General features: G+C 26.5%; 1 protein-coding gene and 1 long non-coding RNA gene across 5 annotated transcripts in view; one reads left to right on the plus strand and one right to left on the minus strand.

Annotated features, from left to right (window-relative positions):
• Nucleotides 1-16783, minus strand: part of LOC129964050 (uncharacterized) — a 145347-nt gene that overhangs the window by 114490 nt on the left and 14074 nt on the right. The gene's annotated exons all lie outside the window — the stretch shown is intronic.
• The window catches only part of LOC129964048 (glycine-rich protein-like), a 91853-nt gene that overhangs the window by 2709 nt on the left and 72361 nt on the right, over nt 1-16783 (plus strand). Inside the window, exon 1 of one of the 2 annotated variants that reach the window (XM_056078718.1) lies at nt 11369-11761. The exons of the other annotated variant lie outside the window; for it this stretch is intronic. The gene's annotated coding sequence lies outside the window, so the exon portion shown is untranslated. Of the gene's footprint in view, nt 1-11368; nt 11762-16783 lie in introns of those variants that run through there. 2 annotated transcript variants of the gene reach the window in all.

Raw genomic sequence — 16783 nt, forward strand, 5'->3', positions numbered from 1 at the left:
TATTATACACTTAAGAATATAAATCTTGAACAATGTGCAAATATGATTTTCACTAACGTTAAATTCGAAAATAAATACAAACAGTATCGAATAGTCTAATAATACATATAAAGTAATGATTGATATATTAGAATATAAAGCAACTTTTGAATGATATTAAAATATTATAAAGCATTCCACCTTTATTAAAAAAATCTACTAAATAAAATGTGATTAAATCTATACAAGCTTATTCAAGTTTTCAAACAACATTTAATCACATTTTGGCAATTTAACATTAGTTTATTATTAATTCTATTTTTGAATAATTAAAGATGTAAATGTAAAGAATCTATAATTTAAATTACTTTTACAATTTAGTAAATAGAAGTACATTTTCCTCGATTTAAAAAAAATAGTAATTAATTTTGACAAACTGGAATAAATATTCAGCTTCTTTAAAACGAATCTTACTGAAGAAGTTATATAATGATATTTAAAATAAACCGAGTAATAATATTCGGCACTGATTGTTTTCATGGACACAATATACACTTAATTTTGATAAAAAAGATAACTGTTTGCCATAGATGATATATATATTTCCAAAAATTACTTATATACACAGTTTGTTATGAGATCTTTGAAGAATATTTGTGTACCATTTTAAGCAAAATATTCTTTTTTTAAGTATCTCTGTCTCTTGATAAAACAAATTATGAACAATACATAATATACAGAACCTTGATAGTATCATATTCTGAAAAAATAAAGTGAGCTCTACTTCTGATAAATTTTTGTGCCTAGCGAATGTCTGCTGAAGGTCATCTGCTCTGTCTCAAAGACTGTCTAAAGCGATTGACCGGCAATTTATCATTTAGTATAACAGGCTCTTCTTTTGGATCAATGAAAAACGCTGTCCAGACGAAGCTGGTAATCACACGCTAACTTGGAGAGCAAATTAAAGTCTGCTGTGTTCTAGTCGGACTTGAGATGGGGCAATCTCAAGCACTGATGGAGAGCAGACGAGGTTGAAGGTCAAAGTTGCGTTTATGGATCCGGCAACGGAACTCGGTTCAATTAGAATGATGAGGTCGAACACTTCATTACGCGAACGTTCCTTGCAGTTAACTTTGGAAGTAGTATAAAAAAAAAATAAGAAGAATTTGTATAATCGTCAATAAGTTTGATGTTCAGATTCAATACTGAAGTATTCTATACAGAGAATTTTCCTTTAATTAAAAACTTATTTAAAACTCCTTGATTAAATATTATAACTATTTATTATTAATCCCATTTACTATTCTTTGTTTGTATCTCCTTTAATGTGTCTCCTTTAATGTAATGTTTGTATCTCCTTTATTTAATTTAATGTCCCAACCCTAAGAGGAGTAGTAAAAAATTTTAAATCGAGAAAATTATTAAAAAGTAGGCTTAGTTTTATTATAAGGCGATTGCTTAAGGGCATCATTATAATGGAACATTTATCCATCAAATGAAATTCCCTTTGTTTGTCAAACTTCCACCCAATTAGATATTGAAATTCAATATATATTTCATTATAACTGTAAAAGCATAATTTAATATATTAATTAAGTATTGGCGTTTGATATGCATGCTAACGATTTTTAACAAGATTTTTCTTTTCAAAAAATGTAAATAATTTTTTCAAGTTAAAAACGTAGCATTTTTTATATCAAATTTCTTTATATCTTGCTATATTATGTTTGGTTACAGAAGCGAATAGGAATTTACGTATTGATAAAAGAGACACGTAAGATGTTCTTTGCGTTTTAGTCAGTTATTCTTAAACCAACCGTATGAAAAATGATTTTATTTAAAAGTTTTTATTGAAATGTAAAGAAAATAACTATGGAATTTCTAAGTATCTCCATGCTTTTTTGGACCGCAGCTACCTCTTGACAATTTTGATTCCTAAACTCTATTCCATAGAAATTCTACCCTATATACAACTCGTTTCAAGATCCTGAAACTAGCACTTTTTGACGATTGTACTTCGCTAAGAGGTGGTACACAGAAAGTTGAGCAAACATTTCGCCTTTTAATTCCACGAATAATCTACATTCAATTTATTGATAAATGTAGACATCTAATTTCATCACTCTTCAACTCCCCCTTTTTTTAATATCATAAACGTGTTCTGATGCACGCACAAAAGTGTGCAGGGTTTCCGAATCCGAAAATAATTAGTACCTGCCTGCTGCATGTCAGGACTATCATGTTTGATGTAGAAGTTTGGAGAGAGGGAAAAAATTTCATATTTCATACTCTTTCTCTGACTACAATTCAAACTTTTGAGAGACTTCCTAAAAAGCAAGTAGGATTAAGAAAAGTAGAGGATTTTCGATTCGGCAACATGCCAAAGGGTAATGCGGCAATCGATTGATTAAAAATTATATTAATCTAGTTGCCAAATAAATAAATATTTTACGAATACAAATTCTGTGAATTCCAAAATATTAGAGAGACAGTATGGGCTTATATTAAATTACTAAATAAATTGAAATTTAATTAATTGCTTGTATATAATATGTTGAAAACTTAATATTCATTTAAACAGTTTTCTGTCTTATCTTATTCTAAGTGCTATAAAATAATAAATTTTGTTATTTGTTTGAAATTTATTGTTTATAATAATTATTAAAATACTTTTATTTGCAAATGAAAATTTATTAACTTATAATTATTTGTTAATTTTTCCATAATTTTTTTAAGTGAACCATAGTTTTCGCAATAAATATATTAAAATGTTAAATAAATAAAATTTGTTATTTTCATTAAATTATTATTGAAATAAAAAATTAAACTAAAATAATTCTTTATTAACTGATTAACTTAACCTGCTGATTTATTTAAAAAAACGTTGAATTGTGATTTGATATTAAAAGCTGTATCTTGCTTACTGCGCATTGTCTGGGGCTGCGAAATATCTAAATGAACCTTGGTTAGAAGACGTTTATGAACTAAATTAAAAGGGAGGAAGTGGGCAATGCTCAAGACTATAGTCTTCAGTGCGATAATTTTCAGGCTTAATTTAAGGATGATCAATAAAAAGTACAAAATTGACCGGGAGTAAGGCAATTGGGACTAAACTATGCTTTTATCCCGGCCGTCGTACGATTTTATTTTAAATGCAAAACAGATGATACTTTCAAATTTTATTTAATTAGTTTCGGGTTTTGGTGTTTAAAGTTTGAAGGGAGGGGGAGATCATGATTCCCATGACCTCCACTCTGTATCCCCCCAGGTATAATAATGGCAATTTTGAATAATTAACTGTCGCTTTGCCGATGGTACGACATATCGTCGCTTGTAAATGCAAGGGTCTATTATGCAAGGTTCATAGTAACCGTATTAGTAATGGCAGCGATTGCTTATGATGTGTGCATTATCTTACTAAATTATTATAGAGCTCTTTCTCTTCTCCTCTTCCCACAAAGAAAAGAAAATTGAAAGTTTTCAGATATTAGAGTCTAAAGAAAAGCAATACAATATTAATTATTGTTTTTAGATCATACTTTTAAAACGAGTAATTTGAAACCAATTTGTTATTACCAGAAATGATAAAAATGCAGAAATATATTATTTAATCGTTTTGACCTTTGTACAACTCTAAAATGTTTTATTCAAAAAATTTATCTTTGATTAAAAATTTACTCATACATTTAAATAAATTTTATTTATAATTTATATTATTAAAGAAGGTTTTTATTTATTATTTCCTTTTATAAAGTGTCTATTTTATTTAGTGGGGCAAATATTATTAATTCAAAAAAATTTGAAAGTCGCGTGAAAAAAGAATTCATTGGTTTGATAATATTTAAATTTATTTGGTGATTTTTTTTCTTTTTAAGATTTTTATATAAGCTAATTTTCTCATAAATTTATCAGCTTACAGAACTTATAATGTGCTTGTAAGAACGAAAGCAAAGCTTTTCGTGTGCAAGAGTTGACAATAAAAAATAGCATAGTATAAAAAAGAAGAATCAAACTAACAGAACTTTAATAGCATTTTAAAGCAAACATTTAATTTCTATATAAAGTATTAATGGGGGTGAAATAATAGCTTTGTAAAATCAGTAAAGAAAATTAAAAAAATCAATTTCTTGTTTATCCTTACTAAAACTATTTTTTATGCAATATCTCTATATTGAAGCAAATTAAATTAATTTGCTTCAATATGGAGATAATTAATTAATTTTAAATTGTAGCTAATATAATCGAATTGTTTGCTATTAAAATAATTTCATGTAAAATTTAAAAAAAAAAACAAGAACATATATAATATTTTCGTTGTAAAGCTGTTTTTGCATAGAATGTTATTTTATAACACAATATTTTTTTTAGCTCTGGCAACTTTATTTTATATTGGCCGTCCTTTACGATCAACGGATAAGTCCAGATTTATGGATGCTAAGTTCTTGAAATAAACATTTTATATCATTTACTTTTTACGGCATCCTTTGCAAAACAATTTTTGACTTCAAATTATAATAATGTAACTCATGCTTTCACTTTAGAGACCTAATCACAATTCTATTTATTCATCGTGTTGTACATTTTCTTACTTTGCGATAATTTCACATAAAATTTGAAATTAAAGTAATTAAGTTTCAGGTAATATACAATTACTTTCTATTTAAAACTAAACATGTTTATTAAGACTATAAGAATAAAATGCAAAACCCTTCAGCATGAAACTTTCGTGTATACTATAAAATATGTTTTATAAATCAAGTAATTAAAAATTATTCAATAAAAACTTTTCGGATTCTTCAAAAAATTCAGCGCACTTCAATAAAAAAAAATCAGTTTGCAAGATATAAAAATATATTTTTATATATGCAATTACCATACTGGTAAAAAATATCAGTGATTAAAAATAAGTATTCTTTAAAATTCTTTCGTAATTGCTTACTTGTGCATGTTCTGAACAGAAACTTACTCTATAGGAAATAATATAACCTTATCTTTATGCTTTAATTACCTAAAATAATAATAAAAAAAAGAGAAAATGAGATGTTTATAGCAAAACTGGAGTTTTATTAGTTTCATTACACCATTGGATTATGTTATTGTACAATAAGCTTTAACAGTGTCTTTAAAAATTAATTAAAATATACAAAAAATTATTTGTCAATTTAAATGGTATCATTGAAAATGTACATTTTTGAATTTTTAGATGACGTAAAAATAACTTTTGTGATGTAATATTTACAAAAATTATAGTGGGGAAATATCGAAATTCCTCATAACTTTTGATCAACTAAAATTTTAAATATAGTTTCAAAAAGATCGTTCTAAAATTTACGTTCCTAACTTTCAAAGTACACATATCTGCAGCAAATGTGGACTATCAGTTTTGTAGAGGGCCAACATACACATGCACAAGCACAAAAATTCATCGTCTTTATTATTAGTAGTAATAAAGACAGTGACTCTAAGAAAGAATTTGAGACAATTGTCGAAAGCTGATTTCTTTCAAAGGTTATTAATAATTTTTAAGATATCATTCATATTTTCATTAAACGTATTTGGCAAAACAAAAGAAAATAAATAAAATGATTAAAAATTGCCTTAAGATTTGCCTTAATGACAATGAAGGTAATAAGATTGCCTTAAATGACAATTTTAAAAATAATTTTTTATCTAAGAAGGTATAATTTTTTAATAACTAAAATTATTAACACTTAAAGAATTGCCACGAATCTTGAACTAAATTCTTTTGAGTGCGCCGAAGTATTTTTTCACGAAATTCGAAGAAAATATTCAATAACTTGGATTTTTAAAGCTTGCAACCTATTTAAAAATTTTTACTTTTATTTATGTAGAGTAGTTTGTTTATATTGATTTGTTTTTATTAATAAAAATGCCAATTACTTTATTTCGTTACGGCAGTGGCAATATCTTGTTTATCAGAACACTATGGACTACTTACTTTTGTCCATAAAAAATTCAAATGATATTTATGAAAGAAATAATTCATTAGCTCTTAATAACGGAAATGCTTCGTATTTATAGAAGTTAAGTGAAAGTAGTCTGAAAAATTTGTTGATCGTAATTTATATTCAATAAAAAAAATAAAATTTTACTGAATCCACTTTTTTGTTAGGAAACATGCTAATGGAAAATAAAATTAACAAAATACACAGAACTAGCATTTGTTGGTAGCTTTTGCTGGCATATATTGATTTCTAATAGCCTTTTCTCTTAAGTAACATGTTTCAATTACTCTTTTTGCAATATCAGAATCTTATTTCTATTTTTCACACAATTGGAGAATGAAAAAATATCAAATTAACTTAGTTTCAATAAATATTATTAAATAATATTTGGAAATTTGGTGGAAAGGTAACATACACAAAATTTAGAAATGAAATTCTCTTCACAATTGAAATTATGTCAAATTAAGGATGCATATGGAAAGTTGATTGCTTGAAAATTGGCAGGTTTCAAATTTGTACAGAAAAGCTTAATAAATGATACTTATATTGATACTACTTCATACAACAGACTATATATGATGTCACTAGGTTTTAAGTTTCTTTGTCAAATAAGGCATTTTTCATTTAAATGACTGCTGAAGTTAAAAGAATAAAATAAAAAAAATTGTGTAAAACCAATTATTTGACAACTTGAATTTTGACAATCCACGTCTCAACTGGATAAATAATATTATGACTATTGATACTCTTTTTATTCCATTTATTTTTGTATTAAGTTATATTCCGTGTTTCATTTAAATAAGAATTAGGATCAGAGGAAGTTGAATTTAACTTACAACTCGAAGAAATAAATGAACTTGAGATAACCACTGAACTTGCTCACAAAATACAGATTTTTGAATTCTTTATTATCGTTTTAGAAAAATCTTTCTTTTTATGATTAATTTCTGAAAATGTATAAGAAAAATTCCGAAAATTATTACAATTATATAAAATGTTCAATAAATACTGCAAGCGCACAAACTTTCTAATGAGTAAAATATTGCAGATTCTTAAACCTTTAATTAACAGTTTTGCATTTAATGAAACAATTTGAAAGAAAAAAATATGTCCATAATGATAGTGATGGAAAAGTTAATGAAAATAAATGAAATTTATATGAATGATATTATAAGAGTCTGTCTATCTAGAGATATATAAAATACAAAACTTCAGTGAAATTTTAAATTTCAAGAAGATGCTGATTTAAATAGATTGCAATTAATGTTGAGTAGATTGAACGTTATAATTATTACTTTGTTAATTTATTTTATTATTAAAATTAAGTCTATAAAATCAACCTTGCGTTTTCTGTAAACAACGAAATATTGAAAACATTTGCATAGTTATTAGAATTAATTTTTTTAAAATTCTGTAAAAAGATATTTAATTCAATTTGGAACTAGCTCATTACGGATATCTATGTATTTCAAAGTTTAAAAAATCTTCACAAAATGATAAATGTTAAATTGTTCATTTTAAATCTTTTAGGTAACATTTTCTGAATCCGATCATTTTTATATTTTTAAATAAAGTCCATTCTGTCCATCATAATATTTTCCATTCTTCGCTCATTTAAATTTTGTCCTTAAAATATCGAATTTCGACTAATTTTCAAAATCAGAATGAAGTAGAAGAAATTGAGAATGAAATTAAAAGTTTTTCAAGAATTACTCAGAAGCTTAATTTCAATTCCTCCTGCACAAATATACATGAAGTAATACTTCGTGGAAGAAAACAGTCATGGATTTCTTTAAAATGTGTATTTTATTCCTTCCTGATTACGGAAAGAGTTCAATTTTTAGATATTCAGATATCGATAACAATGTTCAGGTAGAGCCAAAGTGTTAATAAAATGGCAGAATTAGATTGCAGTGTTAATAGATGGCACAAATGAGAGTACAATGGTCAGACAGAGTCACAGTGTTAATAGGATGGTAGAATGAAATGGCAGTGATAATAGATGGCACAAATGAGAGTGCAATGGTCAAACAGAGCCATAGCGTTAATAGGATAGCAGAATGAAAATGGCAATGTTAATAGATGGCACAAATGAGAGTACAATGGTCAGATAGAATCACAGTGTTAATAGAATGGCAGAAAACAGGAAAAGGAGACTCAGAACTGATATAACTTTAGAAAGGAAACTTTAGTTGATGCAACATTTTATTTTCAGGGCGTATAAACTCAGCGTCGGAAAATAGAAGAACGTGATAGAAAATGAGTAATTTTAGAACTCGGATAAATTGAAATCATTGCATATATAATTACTGTAAAGAACATAAATTATTGTTGGAAATGAAGAAAAGTAAAACAGATACTATCATACCAATCTTTATTGTAATTTTAATTAAGAAAAAAGTTGAGAAATATTAGTAATATTCAGTAATATGTTACGGATTGTTGATACTGATTTATAGGGTTTTATGAAGCAAGACTTGGAAATGGGTAATATTGCGAGATTAGCTTTAAAAAATTAAAAAAAAAAAGGCTCAAAATCAAGTTAAGTTTTTGCATAGAAATGAAAAGAGCAAAAGAGCAAGATCAGGGAACAACGTGTTATCTATACACGGTCTTGATTTTCAAAACATTCGTGGAGAGTATATACATCCAATGGCAAAAAACTTTCAAATGCAGTAAACATTTAAGTTATGGTATTTTTGAAAATATAAATAAAATCAGTTTTGATCAAATTAACTTTTTGTGCTGCAACCTTTAGGATATAAGTATTAACTTTCACTATATAAAAACATAGGGAACAGTTGAAATATTTAATATGAAAGTTATATTTCGTGATTTTTATAAAATTGACTTTTTTTTACTTTCAAAAGTACTATAACATGAATGTTTACCGCATTTAAAAGCTTTTTTGTTCTTGTGGCTGGAAAAGCACATCTGCGACTGAAGATTGAAAAATAAAGGCAGGGTAAAAATAATATTTTAGACCTTGTATAAAGTGAGTAAATTGCACTTTAGAAACATGATACTAGAGAAAACAGATACCACAGAGAGAGATATTAGAAACAAGGTTTTTATTTTCTGACACCAGTAAGACAGATATCAAGAAGAAAAAAAAATAATAAGTCCAAAATATTATATACTTATTCAAAGTCTGCCGTTCTATCTAAGTGATGACGTAATCACCGACAAAAATACGAGTATTATCAGTAAAAGTACTTGAAAATGCTTCAAGTAATTTTTTTCCTTTACACCGGTTAGAAAAAATGAAGTATGTCATATGGTTCTAAAAAAATTAATTTTTGCTTGATTGAGATCTGATTACAAGTATTTCTTTTATATTTTACTTTATATTCTGTTTTCTTTAAATTTTCCGTTTAAAACTCAGAAATATCAAGTAAGTTTGAAGTGAAAAACTCAAGAAATTATAACCAAAATATAAACATGTGCCACTGGTACACATCTTTCTTAGACACGAATTGATATCTTCAAGACATCTTTAATTGATATCTTGACGCCATCTGAAGAACCATTTCAGACCAAAAAAATTTAGGATAATTCCAAAATAAGAAACTCAAACATTAATTAATTAATGAGCATTGAAGGGAAATTTTGTTGAAACTTTACTTTCAAATCATAGCCCTGGTTCAATTATTTATTTTTTGAAAATAAGTAATTGAATAAAAGAATTTGTGTCTTGAGATTATAAAAATTTTCTATTCGAAAATATTGGACTTTGAGACTTAACCTTTTATTAAAGAATAATAAAATATTATTCATAACATGGACGACATAATGATATATTACAATTTAATTTTGAAATTTTGAGAATTAGGGTTTTTATTCTCGCTTCAGGCATCAGCAATTCAAGAATTTCATATTTTCTCTAAAAGTCGAGTTAATTATTGCAATAAAATTCTTTCTCTAAAAGTCGAGTCAATTATTGCAATGAGTTTATGTAGAAATACATAAACACTTCCATCTTTGTCGTTATTCGAACTTTTTGCCACTTTTTGTTAATGATAAATTTAAGTTTATAAAACAATCATATCTCACGCCACGTTTTTACGGCAGAGTAATTAATTAAAATTTAACAAATCCTCTTGGTTAGATGCGCATTTATGTTTGTCATATGATCATTAACCTTTTCAAAAGGTTTTTGTTTTTGTTAGTAAACTTGAATATAAGATCTGTATCCGCCAGGTTTTAAATTTATTTGTTAAATAGGTAAATTTTAGTTCTGTTTCAAGAGAAGAATTATATGAGAATTTTGTGTGAATTTTTTATGGAAATTAAACTTTACAAATACTTGAAAGTGATTTGAAATTTGAAGGATTTTAAACTTCACAATTTATTTAAGAATTATTTTCTAGTGGAGACAAGCTATAACGCTTTCCCAATTTATATCTCTTTATAATTTGATTATATTTACAAATAAATTTCGGTAAGAAATAAAATAAATTGCAAATTTGAGTGCTTTATGATATTCTAAGCCTTGCGATCGAAACATTTTGAATTTTGACTCAGCGTTGTAAAATGTATTTCATCTTTGGTTACTAGAAATTTTTATAACTTCATAATCAGAAAAGAGAAATACAATCAAAACATATACTAGTATAAAACAGGTTATTACTATAAAGGCAAAAAAATATTATCATGTCTAGCATATATTATGTTATTTTGCGTAGTCAAGAAAATTCAGTGGACTTTAAAATCGTACACTAGCAACATTATTGAAAGTCTTAAATGAAAATTTCTAGCACTTTTTTTCAAGTTGCCTCGAAGAAATTATTTCATCTGTTAATTTTTTTTTTCGAATAAAATTATCGAAATTATTCGATTAATTATTTTATAAATTACTCTTTTAACAGACATTTTGGATTATAGAAAGGATGTAAATATATCTTTAATTATTTAAAATAATTTATGTTTTCAACTTTCAGCATGATCTTTAATCCATTTTAATATTTTAACTTCGCACTATGAAATTGAAGAGTAATTTTTAAATAAATTTATATAAGTTATAGATTAACTATGTTTGAAGAACTTTTAAAAATTAAGGCACGACAATCAGTGATATTTATTTATAAATTCGGTTGTAGTGGTAATAATTTTGCTTTTTTTACTTAAATTTTTAAATCTAATTATTTTTTATGATATTTGGAGATATTTATATTTCCGACATACGGCTTTTTCTGAGATTTTCCTATTTTTCCTTCACACAGCTTTTAATGAATACCGGATGTGACCAAATAAAAAAATAAAAATCGGTCTGTAGAAGTTCGTTAGAGCTGAATTTGATTGGAAATGCTAACTAGCCTTATCTGCATATCCATGGCATGCATAATTAAACACGCTGCTGAAAACATCTGCAGACCAATTTGACACAATTTTAATTTTTCTCCCAAACTACCACCACACCCGTAGAAGAAAATCTAACCACGTACTGCAAGACAGATGCTACCGGTGAAAGCACCGGATATGGAGATGTCGTTCAAATCCCTGTTTTTTTTAAAAAAATCAAAATTTTCGAATGTGTGAAAGGGTTCTACCGACCTTCAACCCGACTTCACCTTCGGGGAGGACAAAAAAATGGAAAAAAAATAACCCAAAATCATTTTCTATGCTCTGTTAGCGGAAGTCGGGACAAAGGGTTGAACAGAGAGTGGGAGATATTTTTTTTTCATAAAAAATGATGCTTTATACCTCTTTTAAAAACGGAAGGGTTAGGCTATAACCAGGCCAAGCCTTTAGTTACGCAAAAGTGAGTTCAGCTGTGCTGTGGACCTTTGTAGCTCGGGATAGTCGTCTGCGGAAAGGTATGTTGATATTGTATTTCGTTTTACTTTTTCGTTCATTTTAGTTCTTAATGACTTATCAGTCTTCTATGCAATTTGTTTTTTCGATATTCTTTTCTGCTCTGTTCTTGTGTTTAAGTATGCATTATCTGGTTGATGTATGATTGTGTAGGAAATAAACAATGGATTTACATGACTTCAGTTGTAAACAATTGCTTAAAATCTCTATATATTTTTTAAGTCGAATTTTGCATTTTTTTTATAAATAACTATAATATGTTTTCTTAAGCAGCGTTTTAAAAAATTATATCATTGATCAAATTCGCTTGCACAGAAATACCGTAAATTGAACTATGATTTTTTTTAGAGATTTTTCTCATTTTAAATGATTTTAACCAATCTCCTTTTACTCGTTTATTTAAATAGCCATTACATTTGATACAGTTTTTAAAGCATTTGTTGGTACTGAAAGAAGAATATAATCTTATATCAGTACTTTAAATTCAAGAAAATTTTTTAATTTTTAAGTTCATTTGTTAAGAATAAAATTGTCATTCACCAGTTCTTCTATGTTTCATTATAGTGCCAAAATATGCTTAAAACTAATGACATTTTATTGTTTTTTTTTAGTTAGTTTATTTGATTCTTATGATTTATTTTATTTTATTTATTTTTTGTAAATGTGTAAAGCAACCGACGTTATGGTATTGAATAATTAAATGAGGTTTTCATTATTGTTTTCAGTTGCAGTAGAAATGCAGTTTCAGATTATAATATTTATTTTATATTTCTCAACAAGCGAGTTACAATATTCAGCTTTGAGGGGGAAAAATCACAAATCATTTTTGTATTCAAAATTATTGAAAAAAAATCATTTTTGTATAAAATTGATGTGTAGTAAAAAAGCAATATACATGTATTAAGAACCTGCCACTCAATTAAATATTCAACAATTATTCCTTTAAGTGATACGAATAAATATATAAATTTTAAATATATATGTTTATATATTTACAATTATATATTATAGTTATGTTACAAATATATATAATTATATATTACATAAATATATATATTTATCGTATAACTGCATATTCTATAAGGTTCTATCTTTTACTTCGATAATCTTTCATATTTAGAAAGTTATCTTTTTTTTAACTTTAACTCTAACAATTTTTAAATCCGCATATCACGTTTAGATGATACATTTTTTTAGAAGAGGAGAAATATTTCTTTGATGTACAGTAGGCGTTATTTTAATTAAAGAAGCTTATCTGAAAAAAAAATTCCATTAACAGGAATCGTTTTTAAATTTTGCATATGAAATTGTATTTTAATTAACATTTTACGTATTTTCTTAGCAATTGAGATAAATTATGTGATTATTTATATTTCCTGGGTTTTTCGTATGCATTACTGACAATATATTTAGAATTTTCTTTAGGCTTTATTTTTTAAATATTTTACCAAACAAAAAAGACATTTCAATCGAAAATCAATTTAATTCTTAGAAAAATTCAGAAAAGCAAATCTATTAATTATCATTATATGGGGGGCGTTTTATTCAAAGACCAGAAAAGAGCAAAAGGGACATAAAAAATGGTTCGAAAACAGTCCTTAATATTGTTATCACTACTTGAAATATTATCTGCTGATATAAAATTAACATTTCAACATAGGTATTGATTTATTTTGAAATTATTTTTTTTTTCAAAAATTCATTGAATTGTTGGGAAGGTCCCTGCAAATTGACGCTCACGTTTGGATTCTGGATCAATTATTTATGCAAAGCAAAGAGCTAATCAATGGCCTGTGCAATGTGGAGATATACCCGCTTGTGAGAACCACTCTCTTTCCCAGCTGGTTATCACGTGATGTCCAAACTGTAAGCGGATGTTATGACATGGCACTTTCGAACTTTCAAAAGTTTCAAACATTGAACAGATTCTGCTTTTCCCAGTACTTCAGCAGACAGTATGCTAATTTCAGAGCCCTCTGCCCACCACCCACGCCTCACGGCATTCAAAAGATATTCACAAAATCCTCTCTTGAATTTTACATGACCAGTTTATTTGCACATTGTCTGGGAAAACATGCAACGGACCCATTATTGTAAATATCTGAGTTTGAAGCGATTAAACTACTAGACACCATGTCCTTTATGCCTTAAAATGTCTTTCTAAGGCGTTTAAAATTGAAAGGGAAGGATACAATCGTGAGAAAAAATTCACAGCATTAGAAATGAAAAATATTCAGCTTAAATTTTTTTTCAGTTCATTTGACATTTTCTTGTGTATTTTAGTAGATTTATTCAAAAACAAGTAAAATGAATGGAAAAATAAATGGAAAAAAATTAGTAAATTGATAATAAATAAAAATAGTTTTATGCTTTAGTAAATTGATAATTAGAAAATTGAGAATGCAATTAAAATATGAAATTTTCTGTATTTTTAACATTCTAAATGTCGAGAATCCTGCTTCAAATCAGATTATTGGCATTATGAGCAAGGATAATTCAGTTTTAAAAAAACAGTAGTAAAGAAATAAATATCTTTATAAAAATATAAAGCTGAAAGAAGCAACTGTAAATTTAAATATGAATAATTTAAAAAAATGATGATGCTCAGTAGATTAGCGATTTTGAAATTAAAAACAATGTACTTCTTCTTTACAGATTTCTAAGATATTCCATTTATTTGTACTTCATTTTTTAAAAGCTTAAATTAAGTGCTTTTTGCTATATTGTTTGAAAGCGAATAATTGATTGGTCACTATCAATGTTAGTGTGCCTAAAAAATTTAACTGAAAAATTGTAATAAATAAATAACTGTAGAAATTATTTCAAATAATGTTTTTGCTATAAAAATATATATAAAGTATGAAAGAATTTTTTTAAAAAAATTTAGTTTATTAGTTTTAGAAAAAGTTAGATCTAAGGTTTATTATATTCTCTTTTTTCCTCCAATAAGTTTTTCATATTTACAAAGATTCATTTAGAAATTCATCAAACAAATTCCATTTGATACTCTTTAAATCATTTCATTACATGTGATATATATATAAAACATTCTTTGAAGAAATAGGCGTGGATGATTTTTAAACTTTATAATTTTAACGAAATAATCCACTTTTATTTATCTTCTAGATCATGTATCTTCATGACGAGAGCTATGTAGCTTACTGAATAGGAAAGAAAAAAGCAAGAACGGTGGAAAGTAGTTCGAACTTATATAGTTTCAGAAAGGAAAACTGCCATTTTGGCTCTCTGCAAAAATAATAATCCGCACAAAATTGAACTTACAAAATTTCAAAAAGGAATTTGCTGATTGTAGCATTTTGCTTCGGCCATGTTAAGCTGTTATATTTTGATTATTTTTATTTCGATATTCATTGAAATCGAAGAGAATTTTATTTTGTTTAACTGCTATTTTCGTTCATTTGTTTTTGCTATAATACTGCTTAATTTGTTTCAATGCGAATGTATTTTTAGGATTAGCTTTTAATCATTACTTAATAACTAAGATTCATATGAAAATATATGACATTTTTTTGGCTAGTGTTAACAAGAAATAAAAGAAACTAAAGCATTAATTGACACGTGAATTATAGTGGAAATTAGAATTATTGTCTGCTGTATAATGACGAAAGAAAAGACGATTTGTTTGTAAAGTAATGTACAGTTTGAGCATGATATAATTTTTTCTGTTTAGAAATAATCTGAGGTAAAAATTAAGGGTTTGAATAAAGCCAACTTTCATATGCAAAATGTAGAAGTCATGCAATACTGCAATCAACTGTTGATGATGCGATATTTTGCTCTCAAAGAAGGCCTGTATATTGAAAATATTATACGTTGGCCAGGTAACTCTAATACACATTATGAAAGACTTATTTTCTGCGAATTACATGCTGCTTCTAATTTTTGCTATTTATAATTCTGCCCTCTTTTAATCAATCCAACATTAGCGAAACTTTGCATATCCATTACTGTGCATTTATTGTAATTATTGACCCATTTTCGTTCCTACATTTCCTATCTACCTTTTTTTGTTACTTTTTGTTTTGTGAAATTTATTTTTCTGTGTCTTCCACTGTCTGTATATGAAATTTGGCTCTATTGCTTCAGTTATTTTTAATTCCGGATGTCTTGAAACAGAGCAAATTAATTTATGATCAAATTAACCCCCTTCAGTCTCAAAGAAAATGCTTTTTATTTTATAATGGAGTGAAATCATATTTTCCATACCATCGCCAGCATAACTAATGAATATGCGGAATGGAATGCTTGTATTCATGGAATATAGAGTAAAAAGAATATGAGATCACAATATTGCCTATAATAACGAATATTAGACATCATGTTTTTTATAGTTATTGATTGATTGATAATTAGACGTACTTGTTGAATATAGTCTTTGATACTACTTGAAATAACTCTATTAAAAACATAATGGAAAATCTCCAATCATTAAATAAGTGTTCATTTAAGCTCCACTGATTTAATAAAAAATGGAGGTGCGAAATTTCAAATAAAAAAGGACAAAAAATAAAATTAAACAAAAATTAGAAAAAAAAAAGATTCGAAAAAGAAATGCAAAGCTATTTGAGAGTAGTTTACAAAAGGCGAATAGGTTGATGACGTCATCTTAAGAGCAATGTCTGTTTCTCCCAAAGATAAGTAATGGAATAAATTTGATTTAGGAACTCTGTTAAGAACAGAGAAGTTTCTTCAAAGATTGATTTTTTTTTTGTGGAAAAGGTATGTTAAAATGCAAACGATAAAAAAAATTGAAGTATTTATTAAAAATTTAAGAAAATTCCATTATTTTCGCATATGATCACTATGTAAGAATTAAGAAGATAGAGTTTTTATACAATTTTAATAGTTTAAATTTAATTTTAATGTAATGAATAAGTAATAAATTTAGAAAAATGAGTGGGAACAATTTTTGAGAAACCTAATAATTAAGAACAATTTTATTTACGGTTGTTTAATACACATTGGTTTAAATAATAATATTTCTCTTAATTTCAAATAACTTA

Source organism: Argiope bruennichi, chromosome 3, assembly GCF_947563725.1.
Source record: "Argiope bruennichi chromosome 3, qqArgBrue1.1, whole genome shotgun sequence".
NCBI lineage: Eukaryota > Metazoa > Arthropoda > Arachnida > Araneae > Araneidae > Argiope > Argiope bruennichi.